We start from the raw sequence: 13,582 nt of genomic DNA on the forward strand, positions 1-13,582 counted from the left end.
CTATTTGAAATAATATAATATACCTTTATTGTAAATCATCCGGTAAATAAAACAAAAAGCAAGGGACCCAATATATTTATGTATATTAATATATATAGTCGAGCCACCATCAACAGAAAATACACAATGGCCCTTATTATGAGCAACATTCGATCTTCGACTGTAGTCGAAAGTGCTGATCGAACGAATTTTCATTTGGTATTATGGTGCTCATTCGCTGAAGAATAGGACTATTGTTAATTTCGATCGCTCGACGCATTTACAATAGATAATTTTTTCTCAGCTGATACAGCAAATCAAAATAAAAGAAAAGGCGGTGGTATTGAAATTCTTTGTTAACAACATTTTTAAAAGTTAAAAAAGTATTTTTTGTGAAAATGAATACAACGGAGTTGTGGATCGACGATTCATCTCAGTGTGAATAATGTAAATTTTAGGTTGGTGATCATACAATGAAAATAACTTATATAAATGCGAAAAATCCAGGAGCTACTCATGATTCTATGGCTTTCAACATGTCGCCATTGAAAGCGCATTTAGAGGAGCATCATCTCAATGGCCGTCGCAATACTTGGCTCCTCGGTATGTAATAAACACCAATTGAAATTTTTTTTAATAATTTTTATCTGTCTCAGGTGATGCTGGATACGCTCTAAAACCATATTTAATGGCGGCGTTCAGAAACTTTGAGGAAGGGTCTCCACAAAGGACATACAACAAACAACATGCTAAAGCGAGAAGTATCATTGAGATAACAATTAGAGTCTTAAAAACCGATTTAGACGTTTGTTCCAGGCAAGAGCTCTCCACTATTCTCAAAAAAAAAATAACACAAATTATTTGTGTGTGTGTAGCTTTGCACAACATTTGTCTGCTTTACAATGTTCAACTTCCGGATGAAGAGTTATCCGATGAGACCCTCAACGATGATGCTGGAAATATTGAAGTGGGGTCAAATAACGGAGAAAACGGCAGAAAACATAAGAAATGAAATTCTTAGAATATTATGGAAAAAACTAAAAAGTATTAAATAAAAACCTTTACTCCATAGTTTCTTTTTTATTTTTGTTATAAATTTTCCTTATTCAAATATTCGTCATTCAGCAGCCCATACCTGCCAAAGGGAAAATAAAAATGTATTTCTACAAGCATAACAAAAAAACCATTATTAACCTTAATCCATTTTGCTGCCGTTCTAACTGGTAGTCCCAATCAATTCAGCTCCGTTGTAAACTCCTCCCATTTTTTTGCTGCTTGAACTTTTGTGTAAATCCCTTTTGCGAATTGTGGATTCTCTTCCATTAATGCGATCAGCCTTTCTAATTGCTGTTTGGTACTCACGACTTTCGACCTGCATAAAATTAACAAAATTATATTAGTATATATTTATTATTTGGTTACTAATAATCGCAAACAACTTACATTTTAACTAATTTTCCCACAATACGCTACACAATCGAAAGCAAAATTGCATTCGACTCTAAAATTCGGTAGACAAAGAAAATTTCGATAGAGTTGCACCGCTCATAATACCAAATTGACATTCGATTTTCGATCTTCGACAACAGCGAATATCGAAGATCGAATCTAACTCATAATCTAGTAATTAGTAAGATCGGTGCAAATCTAGAAAAACTGAATGAAAACCCAGACATAAAAGTTAATCTACAATAGTAAAATTGTATGCGATACTTTATCGAGAGCATTTGAAAAGTGCCGGTACGGTATGGTAATAATGATACTTCTAGTTGTAAAATATATATATTTTTTTATTTTTTTTTTCAAATAATTTAAATACTGACGAGAGCTTCAAGATTGGTATGTAACTCGGACATACTTTTTTTCACCAATTTTAAAAATTGGAGTAGCAATTGTCATTTTCGTTTATCGATAAAGACACCAGAGGCTAACGATTTTTTGAAAATTAATTAATTACGCTCAAATATAGAAGTCATATCGGTTTTCTCATGTATTAGAAGAACCATGGCTTGGTGGAATACAATAATAATATTATATTTATAAATCTTCGTGTTTGGGGAACAAGAAAAAAATATTTAAAGATGGTGAGCTCTGAGAGAGCTTTTCGGAAAGTGATCATTCTTCAAAGTAGGCGAGTATTTTTAAGCAAAATGTAAGCAAATAGAAAACTAGGAAGCAAATAAAAAAAGTTTCATCAGAAAGATGTTTAATATGGCTGGGTAGTGCAAAAACTACATTTATAAATATATATATATTTTTTTCATTTAAACAATGTAAGCATATTTCACAAGGAGAAAAGTTTTAATAAAGAGGCTTTTGGTTTTAACTTTCAAAACAATATTTATATATATTTTTTCATTTAAACAATGTAAGCATATTTCACAAGGTAGACAATTTTAATAAAGAAGTTTTTGGTTTTAACTTTCTTTTTCAATTTCAAGAGCATCATAATTCAATAGCTTTGAATTTTCAGTCTTAATTCTATCACTACAACATCATAAAATACTTCAACCCTAAAATTGAGAAGATTTTTGCTCTACCAATATATAGATAATACATACAGCTTCAAGTCAATTATGGCAGTTCAAAGCTCCACATTTGGAAAACACTGAGAATGTACTTATGTAAAATTAAGGCATAAATCACATTATTCATTCCAAAAAGACTGAATCTTAATTTATTACTGATGCAGAGAAAACCCATGTACGACTGCCACTTCGATAATTAAATTTTCTTAATTGTGATGAATTTCTTTGCCGTTTAGGAGTTTGTATCTCATTCGGTACTTACTATATGTATGTATTAGCATGTAAATATGTGCCCAAGTGAAATTAAATTTTTCAAATTAATATATAATTTTCATTACAAATGCGCTTGAGTTCACTAATAAAAGTAATTACTGGTTTAGCCTTGAAACAAGACAATAAACAACAATAAGCAATGAGTACCCTTTTTCTCCTTTGGAAATGCAAATCAAATTACGAACAATAAAAAGCAAACAACAAAAAGCACTAAGTTATTCAAGCGATGAAAAATACTCCCCACGCAAATGAAAAAAATTACATTAAAACCTGACTGATGTGCTGATACATAAAACACTAACATTTATTAAATAATGCTTGAAAGCAATTAAAAGATTCGTGCATCATGTGAAGAAAATGAATTTTTATTTAATTTAAAGATTATTTTAGATTTCAAGTATTAATTCTTGCGAATTTCCAAGTTTTTAAAGATGCAGTGATGCATCCTTAACTGCCTTGTAAACTGCCGAAGAGCTATGAGTGACAGAAAATACAAATTGAATCTAAAGTTAGTGATATCAAAAAAAATTGTTTCAAAATGTAATGAAAAATGGTCAGTTGTTATTGTAGATATTTTGTATTATAATACATAAAATTGATATTTCCAACATTATACCGTCAATTTAATATATCGGGTGTATTTTTTGCTGCATGAGAACTATCGGTAACGATATCCATAGTTTGTCTGCTACGAATGGCAAATTGTAGTATGTTCACATTTCTGTTCAGTAAGATTTGGCACGTCATTATGAATCGTTTAAGGGGTTATACGCAGTTATGACTTTCAAAAAAATCGATTCTTTTTATTGCATTTTTGTAATGTACATGTATTCAAAAGTATACGCACGAAATTTGAAGTAGATCTAAGCAATACTTTCGGAGTTATACCTAAATATGTAGAGATGCCTCGGCACGTTTTAAGGTACATAGGTATTGAAACTTTAAACGTGTTTTTTTTTCAAAACGGCGTTTTTCAAGTCGGTGTACACGATATCTCGAAAACGGCTTGTTTGATCGGTCAACCGTTTTAACTCAATCTTTAAAGATACATTTTCTAGTAATTAATCGTTCCTTTTGTAAATCTGATACTTATTTTCCATTTTATAATCAATTTACGGCCAAATTTTAACGTAAAAATCGAAATCATTTCTTTTAAAAGCTGCCATTTTATGAAAATTCACTATTTTGATTAGCCGAACGATTAATTACTAGATAATCTAATATATTAACAAAATTTGTTTGGTTTTTTGATTTCAGATAATCCAATCCTGAGTTACGATGTACGCCGTAAATCGTCTTTTTTTAAAGGAGGTTCCAGAAATCGCCTGCAGCACGCGCTATAATCAACATTTTCATAAATAAAAAATTTTGTTACGTTCTTGAAGGATGCTTTTATAACCGCCAAAAATTTTCAAATTAAAATATTCTGAAGTTTCTTCAGGATAAATCCTTGACAACCCGTCTTTTATTTGCTTCATAACTGCGTATAACCCCTTAAGGCCACAACAACGCTTCCAAATTATGGAAATTTACTATGAAAAAATTAAATCTGTTCGCGAAGTTCATAGAACACTGGCGGCATCATCGGTTCGATGAGGAAGGAGCTGCCGTTACGATGAATGGCGAGCGCTATCGAGCCAACATCGACGACAAATTATAATAAACAAAAATACATTCCAAGAAAAAATTTTTGTAATAGCATTTTAAGTTCTATAGCTCTAAAAACACCCGTTACATTCTACCACAAATGTGCCATGAAATTAAGACTAAATTATAAACGCAATTTATTATTCAATCAAATACATTCCGGCACCTTCAAAATAGGCCCCTTCCGAAATAACAAAATAAAATGCGATCGTTTTGATTTTATAGTATGTTATTATTGACATCAAATATATTAGTATACAAAAACATTTTTTTTTTACATATTTTTTTTGTATAGTAGTGTGGCAACAAAGTAAGCGTCTTAAAAAAAGGTAGGTGGCTTGTCAACAGGATTTTTGCTCTTCAGGACATCTGAAACGAAAAAGTTAAACTGATTATTATTCTGTATGATTGTCATTCTGGGCAATAGGAACATTTTTTTGAAAAATACCAAATGGCGGACTTTTGAAAAAAAGGTATGTTTTTGAGTGGAAATCAGACTGTAGTATGACAAGTTAGGGTTGAAAAGAAACGAAAGTAGCACCTGCCAGAATAACACGCCTGCAGAATAATAATCAGTTTAACTTTTTCGTTTCAGATCTCCTCAAGAGCCAAAATCCAAATATCTACAAAAAATTAGTATTTGTTTAACTTTTTCGTTTCTGATGTCCTGAAGAGCCAAAATCCTGTTGACAAGCTACCTATCTTTTTTTTAAGACGCTTACTTTGGTGCCACACTACTACAAAAAAATATGTAAAAAAAAAATCATTTTGTATACTGTATGATGTCAGTAATAACATGCTAAAAAATCAAAATGATTGCATTTTATTTTTTTTTTTAAATTCCTAAAAAATATCTATGAAAAAAGAGTATTTGACCAGACCTTATACCAACAAATAATCCAACCGCCAAGACGTTTGTTGAACGCGTTTCCCGTTGATTGAATTGATTTCAGTTCTCGGCGCGAATTACCGTTTATAGGTATCTTCTGTCGGCTGAAAATGAGTGATTCAAAGTAGCAATTTAAGTTTAACTTTAGACAGGATATATTTGTGATGCAGTAACCAGATACCTTTTTCCACCCTGGGGATGATTTCGACGATTTTGCTAGCACAAATACCATCTGGCCTTTTGTTTTATGAATTTTAAGAATCCCCTTAACCCATTTCTAAGGACTGAAGTACGGAAAATCTGAATGCTTTGCGAAAATTTTAACGGATATACTACTACCGATTTTAATTAAGTGAGCATTTGTAACTTAAACTGACATTTCAATCTAGACAATACATTTTTTTAATGCCACTGCCCCAAAAATGACATCTCTAAAGACTTCGGTTAAGTGAAATCAACTATTAAAATCTTTATCCAAATTTTGAGGTGACATAGTGAATTTATGCCGAGATTCAAGTAACTATCCGTAGCCCTTCGTGGGCTAGTGACTATCAATATTGACTGGAGGTGGATAAATAAATATTCAAGCAATTCAATCTTAAGCTAAGAATTCTTCTAGCTAATTCTTAGCTTACAATCATATTAGCTTGCCAGAAGAGCGCAGATAATTGTAGTCACCATCCTTCGTTATGTCACAAAAAGTTACAAATTATAAGTACATAACACATGGGCTGAAAAGTCTCAGGCCAACAAATAAAACATTTTTTTTTTGTCATTGTTTTGATTGACTTGTGACACGGTGCGTTGTCTTGAAAGTGAACAAACGCGGCACCCACTTTGAACAGAGCCAACACGTTCTTTTGATTTCTGCCCGATCTCAACTTCCCTTTTCGATCATTCAAAACGATGTTGTGGGTTTTTTGTTGTTTTCTGGTGTTACCGCCTCATTTGGACGCCCATTGCTTTGTGCATCATCGGTGTCTCTACGAGCTCGTTTGAAGTCAACGAACCATCGTTTTATTTTTGTTTCTGATAGAGCAGACGACACTAGAGAAGACGACATTGGTGAAGAGCTGGAGAGAGTTCAGAGGTCGGCACTCTTTGGAATCAGTGGGGCGCTTCGAACGACTCCTACTCTGGCGCTCAACGCAATGTTAAATGTGGTACCCGTAGACATCGCAGGCAGAATTGCCGCTACACGTACCGCAATCAGGCTGAGGGGCTGGAGCTATAAGCTCAACCTCACTTATGGGCACTCAAGCATCCTTAGAAACTTCGAGTTCATCCCTCTGTCAACAGACCAGTGTATACCCTCGTTTAGTCCAACCGGAACATTCTCCACTCACATCCCGTTAAGGGAAGAGTGGACGGAGGGCTATACTTGGGAACAGGGCCTGGTGAACTTGTTCACGGATGGATCGAAGTTGGAAGGAAAGGTTGACGGAGGAGTATTTTGCGAGGGGCTCCCCATCAGACTCAAATTCAGGTTACCGGACCACTGCAGTCAAGAAAGTAAATATTTACTCCGACAGCCAAGCAGCAATAAGGGCCCTCGGGTCTATGACGGTGCATTCGGAATTGATCAAGGAATGCTTGACCTCACTTTCGACTGCGTCCGAATTCTTTGACATCAGCCTCATCTGGGTTCCCGGCCACAGCGACATTGTGGGAAGCTGTGAGGCGGATGAGCTGGCCAGACAAGGGACATGTGAGGTGATTTCCCCGCGAAGGGAGAGAATTGGGATCCCCCTGACTACCTGCGGTCTGTTCCTGGAAAGATGAGCATCGCGCCAACTCAGCGAGCTCTGGGAAAATATACAAACGTGTAAGGTTGCGAAATCCTTCTGGCCACGTGTGGACCGGAGGAGCTCGGGCGAGCTTTTGAGGCTGACAAAATATCAGCTCTCCAATCGGGTGGGTTCTCTCACAGGACACAATGCGCGAAGAATGCATGCTGTGAGACTTGGAATCACCTCGAGTCCTTTTTGCGCTGGATGTATGGAGGATGAGGTGGAATCATCTCAGCACCTTCTCCTTAGCTGCCCTGCTCTGGCGGAGCTAAGATCCAGGCATCGTGGCTCTTACTTCTTTGCCACGCCTGCTGATATAGCTGGCGCTGACATTAAAAATCTGATGAATTTCACCAACAGCACAAAGCGGTTGACGCAAACATAGTCATCGTTCGTAATCCGCACGCTCCTAACCATTCCATCACCACCTCTCCACGCCCTCTCCCTGCATCCCATCGGTCTTTCCCTTTCACCTCACCTCCTTCACAATGGTATCACAAAGGACGAATCGTTCTTCGTCCAAGTGTGCTCACTCCCTGGGCAACCATACCAACCTAACCTAACCTAATGATTTTGGTTTGCGCCGTGTTGCTGCAAGGTTGGTCCCAAAGGATCTGAATTTCATGCAATCAAGAGGCCGCGTTGATATCGCCAACGACAAGATTTCCAAAGCTGGGCTCCACCCAACATTCATCAAACGCATCATTGCTGGAGAACAGGTGTGGGTTTATGAGTAAGAAATGCCATCCAGACATCAGGCGAATGAATGGAGAGCTCCAAATGAATCAGACCAAAAAACCCCTCGGCGCTTTCAATAAAAAAATAAAACGATGCTCATGGTTTTCTTGGATTACAATCATATTGTACTCCACACATTTTGCCAGAAGGTCAGACTGTTATAAAGGACTATTTTTGAGCGTTATCAGACGTTTACGTGAAACAGTTCGCCAAAAAAGAAAGAATTTGTGGAAAACAATAACAATACTAGAACGAAACGAATACCATCCAACAGCCATCGAATCCATGTTTGATCGAGTCAAAAAGCCACTTCGTGGAGCGCTTTTTCACAGCAAAACGGAAATGTTCCAGAAATGTTTCAAGAGCTGGATCAAACACTGGATTAAGTGCGTTGCAGTTGGTGGCGAGTACTTTGAAGGCGATAATATCACTTTTCAGAATATACTCGAGTTTTGAATTTTCTGAATATATTCCGGGAACTTTTTGTCAAGGTGGTATAAAACCCAAATTTTTCGAAAAACTTGATTTCATCCATTCTCAAGCCGTCAGCCGACGGTCGAACAATGTAGAAATGCGTTGGTATAAAAATGTTGGTCAGAAGTATGCGGATATAAAAATGAATACTTTAAATTGGTTCATAATAACGAAAGAGGATTTAGGAAGTTATTACTAAGCCGGCAAATTCGTTGCATAAGCGTAAAATTACCTCTAAATGTTTTGTTTTATCGTTTACATTTCATCTTTCCACTAGCAAAGAAAAAAATTACAAAAACAGAGCCAGAAAGATAATCCATCTGCATCATTGTCCTTGCAGGAGACGTCTGTGCCCGCAAGTGCACCCCAAGGAGACATACATACATAGCTGCGGCGAGGGTGAAAAGCGGTGGCACAGTAAATTCCTCAGCGACATGTGTCAAAACTTTAAAGCGACGCGCAACATGTTTTTGACGCTTCTATTAAACGCGGCGAGAAGATGATAAACCCACAAGAGAGGAGTTTATACCACTTGAAAGGGAAATATGAATAGAAGATATTTTGGAAAAGTCAAGCAGAAAAAATAAAAAAAGCTAGAATGAAAATAACCCACAAGTACAAAAAGCCTGATAATCTAGACAAACAATTGCTTAGCTGCTGCGAGAGAATGTTTCTGAAGCTGAATAATTGAAATTTTTTACGCTTGGTCAAATTTTCTCTTTTCCCAATTAGAGACCTTTGCTAGATAAGCACTAACCCAACACAATATGGGGGGGAAATAGCTGACCGAATTAGGTCATCTGTGAGAATTGGAACTGGCAATCACATTGCAATCGCAAAATAAAAAACATATTTACATACCACACACATCTATACGAATATAACCAATTATTTGAAAAACATATGTATGTGTGTGCACATAAGAGAGATACACTGTTGGCAAATATAATAGAAATAGTGCACTTCAATTATTTTTGTTAAGGCCCTCGCCTTATTTGAAATGGTGTTTTTTGGGTGTTTCTATAAGGCGTGTAAAACGGAAACGAAAAAATATTTTTTATGTTTGTGTTGAGTATTTTATTTTTTGATCCATTATTAAAAAATAAACATTTTTCTTCCCATACGAGGTTCGTTCAAAAAGGTCTACCAAAAACAGGTATGTCGCTGGCGATACCGCTTCCGGGACTCACAGGTATCTGAAATCAAAAAGACAAAAAGTTCTTGTTCAGTATGAATGTCGTTATTGTGTGAACTACGATCTTAAAACAGAAACTTGACAAAATACCGGACATTCAAAGATGAAAAACCTTGTTTTGACCCTTTTCTTACTTTAAAGGTTTGAAAAAGATACTAAAAAAATGTTTCCGAATGATCGTAGTTGTGACGACAACGGCATCGATTCTACGACATTTAAATTTTATTTCATCAAAATCGGTTCAGTATAACCGGCTATATCTGTGTCCATTGTCCATATGAAGACAATTTTTTGAAGGCTGACAACTTTTTGAACAAATCTCGTATGGCCAAAACAAATTTTTACTTTTTAACACTGAATCACAAAATAAAATACACAAAACAAAAATAAAAAATCTTGCTTCCTTTCCATTTTACACGCTTTAAAGGAACACCCCAAAAGCACCATTTCAAATGAGGCGACGGCCTTAAGATTGGTTACAATACGAGGGGTTTTTCATAAGTTCGGTAAATTGAATTGATAATTTTTTCTTATTTTTATTTTTAAACTTTATTATTTTTTATCTTCTCCACATAGACATTAATTTCAAACATTTTTTAATTTGAAAATCCACTGCTGAAAACAGTCCTCAAATTTGCGTTTTTGCAACTTCTTAAATTCAGCATTAACCGCATTTATTTTCTCTTCAATTCTACCAAGGATTTTTCCTCCGAAATTTTTCATAATCTTTGGAAAAAACTACACGAAACCAGATATGGAAAATATGGGGATAGATAAATTTCTTCTAGGCCAAAAAAGTATTGAAGTTACTTATCTTTCCTCAGTGTGAGCTGGCCCATTATCGTTGTGTAAGAAGTAGCGATGCAGTTCCTCGAATTTCCTACAAATATTTTCAAGTAAATTTGTGAACACTTTTGGTAAACTGTTTCCATTATATCATTTGGCTACACGGAATAACCGCAACTAGTTCTGCTCTGGTGATGTAAACCGAGACCATCACTTATATTGCTGGGTTTTACTCCTTGATTTTCACAGGTGGATTTGCTTCTTTTGGGCTCCAACCAATAAATTGCTATTTAGCTTCCGGGTCATACTTAAAAAACCAAACTTCTTCACCTAATATAATCATACTAAAATTGCTAGACTCCCTGCTTTCGAATTTTCTTAACAAAAGTATTGAGCAAAATTTACTGGAGCTTCTCTCTGGCGCTGATTCGAAATTCGCGAAACCCATCGAGTATATTTCTTTGGGTATTGCAAATTTTCATTTTCCGTGTCATTCGTTGGTCTCCGCTAATTTTTCGCTTCACTAGGGCCACATTTATCTCGTCAGTCGACGATTTTAGCCGTAATTCTCGAGGCTCGTCTCCCACAGAAAAACGTCCAGTGTGGAATCTTTGATACCACTTACAAATAGTCTTAAGAGATGGAGTGTCCATTTTATATACAGTTTGAATATTCGACCGAAGCAATGAGTAAACTTCAAAAACATAAAAGTTCTCGAAATTCAACTCGTGCCCACTTTTTTGGGGATACCGGCCACTATGCAAATATGTAGGCAACCACCTTTCCCGCTCATCGAGGGAAACTTGTCTTCAAATATTGCAGAGTATTGTAAAAGTAACGCCTAAATGTTAGTAGTGAATAATTCCTGAATCTATTGAGAATATTGCTGCTGTAGCGCAAAGTGTTGCTGAACAACCTTCAACATCGATATCTCGCCGCTCGCAACAATTAGGCATATTTCTTGTTTTTTTTTTTTTGTTTACGAGAAGGCAGCATCAAAAGTCTTTATCCCGTCAGTGTGGCAATCGAAGTAAACCTTCTACCGTCGATGTACTGGTTCCCTCCCCGTGCTACCGTTAAGTAAATCGTCATCGTCGGGAAGCGGTTGAGCACTACGCTCTATATCAGTTACTCTTCACAAGCAGTCCGTCAACAAAATTTGCATATACTTTCCCTCAGTTTTGTTTATTTCCGAAAGAAACGACCCCAGTTGGGCCTGTTTTTACCCCCATCGATGCTTGCTACATTTCGCTGATTGCTGATGAAATATTATCCCACGCATACTGGACATAAAGGCGACTCAAGTATGTATTCTAAAGCGATGTATGTACTTCTAGTAGCAACTATGGCCTGTCAGGAATTGTGCTAGCTGGAACTTAAGCTCACCATAGTTTCCATTTAACGATTTTTTGATATTTGGAATTAGCGTATAAGTCCACCTTCGTTTTGTCGAGTTTTCTTAATACTTCTGCCATTTCAGCGAGGAGGTAACTCTCTCTTTTCATATGATCGTTAATATGCTAGTGAGATCCGGCTCTTTTTGCACGTAAACTCTTGCTCATTCTTCCGTATATCGATTGGTGTCATGCCTCCGTTGCAACCAAATGCCTCCGATCTCCATTTGCCTCCAAGGAGTTCGCCCATACTGGTGCTGCATATAGCAGAGTGCATATCTAGTTAGTAGCCTGCGTTTAGGCAATTAGGTATTCATGAATCGACTATTTGGTAAATTTTCACATGTTATATTGCACTAGCCTGACATCCCAGAGATGGGTTCGAATCCCACGTAAAGCACGGTCTTCGCACTTTTCCAAATTTACCTACTTTCCCTGTTTCTAAAACAAACAAAAAAAATTTATGAAATTGTATCCATTCCTCAACCCCAAAAACATATCTTTCCATCCTTACTCCCGCTTCATAGTTTTCGCATTATTTGCATTGTCGCCGCTAAAACAAGCAAAAAGAAACAAAGAAAAACACACAGTTGCACCTTGCATCAATGGCGCCAGCAAGAGGAAGCGGGCGACCGCTGTAATAGCGCGAAGTCCTCAACCATCTGTGCGATGCTTTTTTGACTAAAAATAGTGACCTGAAAGAATCTAAATTTTACTTGTTTCATTTTAAAACATCATCTAGGCGTGTCTTTTGAACACCCTTTATAGATATTTAAATTCGTTGAACCGTTAACTTAACCGTTCTGGGACCACTTAATTAGCCTTATAAAACACATTCAAAGCTTTGACAAATTTTTACCCACCCTATTTAAGCGTGTGATAACAACCACTGTTTTCTTTCGGGAATGAAGTGGTTCACATATATTTTTTTCTATTCAGGGCTCGAACATTCTACGTGTATTTTCTAAAACATAAATTACCGGATTGATGCTAGAGAGAAGCATATTTGATGTCGCATTAACCGTAAACTATGCGGAAATTTGTATGAAAAAGTACAAAAAACTGGTTTCCTATAAACCGTAAATCAATATTCTGAGTTGATGAGCCATCGCTTTCCGCTCACGAGTAATTCACATTGTCAATAGTAAATGAGTGCAGAGGTTAGGTTAGCCAGGTTTCTTGTCTAACAGAAGACACTCGGTGAGCTTAAGGCCCATTGTGATACCTGTATTTGATTTCCATCCTATGAGTCGCTTAAACCACTTAGATCTTTTTAGGTCTTGAAAGAAAAAATCGCCAAGATATTTGGCACGGCATGAAGTGCACGACATTCACAGAGAAGGTTTTGTACCGACTAAATTTCTTCTTCATCCCATAACTCCTGCAGAAGTCATTGTGAGGTACACCCATTCGACTAGCAGTGAGGACACTGATAGTTGATCAGTTGAATCTAATGCTGAAAACAGTGAACACCGTACGCAGTCCCTTACCGCAGTCCCTTACCGTGCACAAAAACTCACCTCCGAGACCAACTGCGTTCTTTTAATTACATATTTACACAATACATCGGTTTGTGTGTGTATGTGTTTGGTTGTATCTACACAATGTTGCCATTGATATTTTTGCTTACACACCTTTTCACACATCCGCGTTATCAGTTACAATTTTTCATTGTTTAATAAACCAAAGCCAAAAACCAACAAATGCAAATAGTTCATTTATCTATATTTAACATTATTCAACAGTATTTTTAAGCTATTTTAACAAAAATTATCATTTTTCTAAGTTTATTTTGTAAATGATTTCGAAATGTACTGCTTGGCAACACTGTGTGGTGAGAGAGCAATCAGCTGAGTCGGTATTACGGGATTTTTTAAGAATCGTGAAAT

The sequence above is a fragment of the Anastrepha ludens genome, chromosome 2, assembly GCF_028408465.1.
Source record: "Anastrepha ludens isolate Willacy chromosome 2, idAnaLude1.1, whole genome shotgun sequence".
NCBI lineage: Eukaryota > Metazoa > Arthropoda > Insecta > Diptera > Tephritidae > Anastrepha > Anastrepha ludens.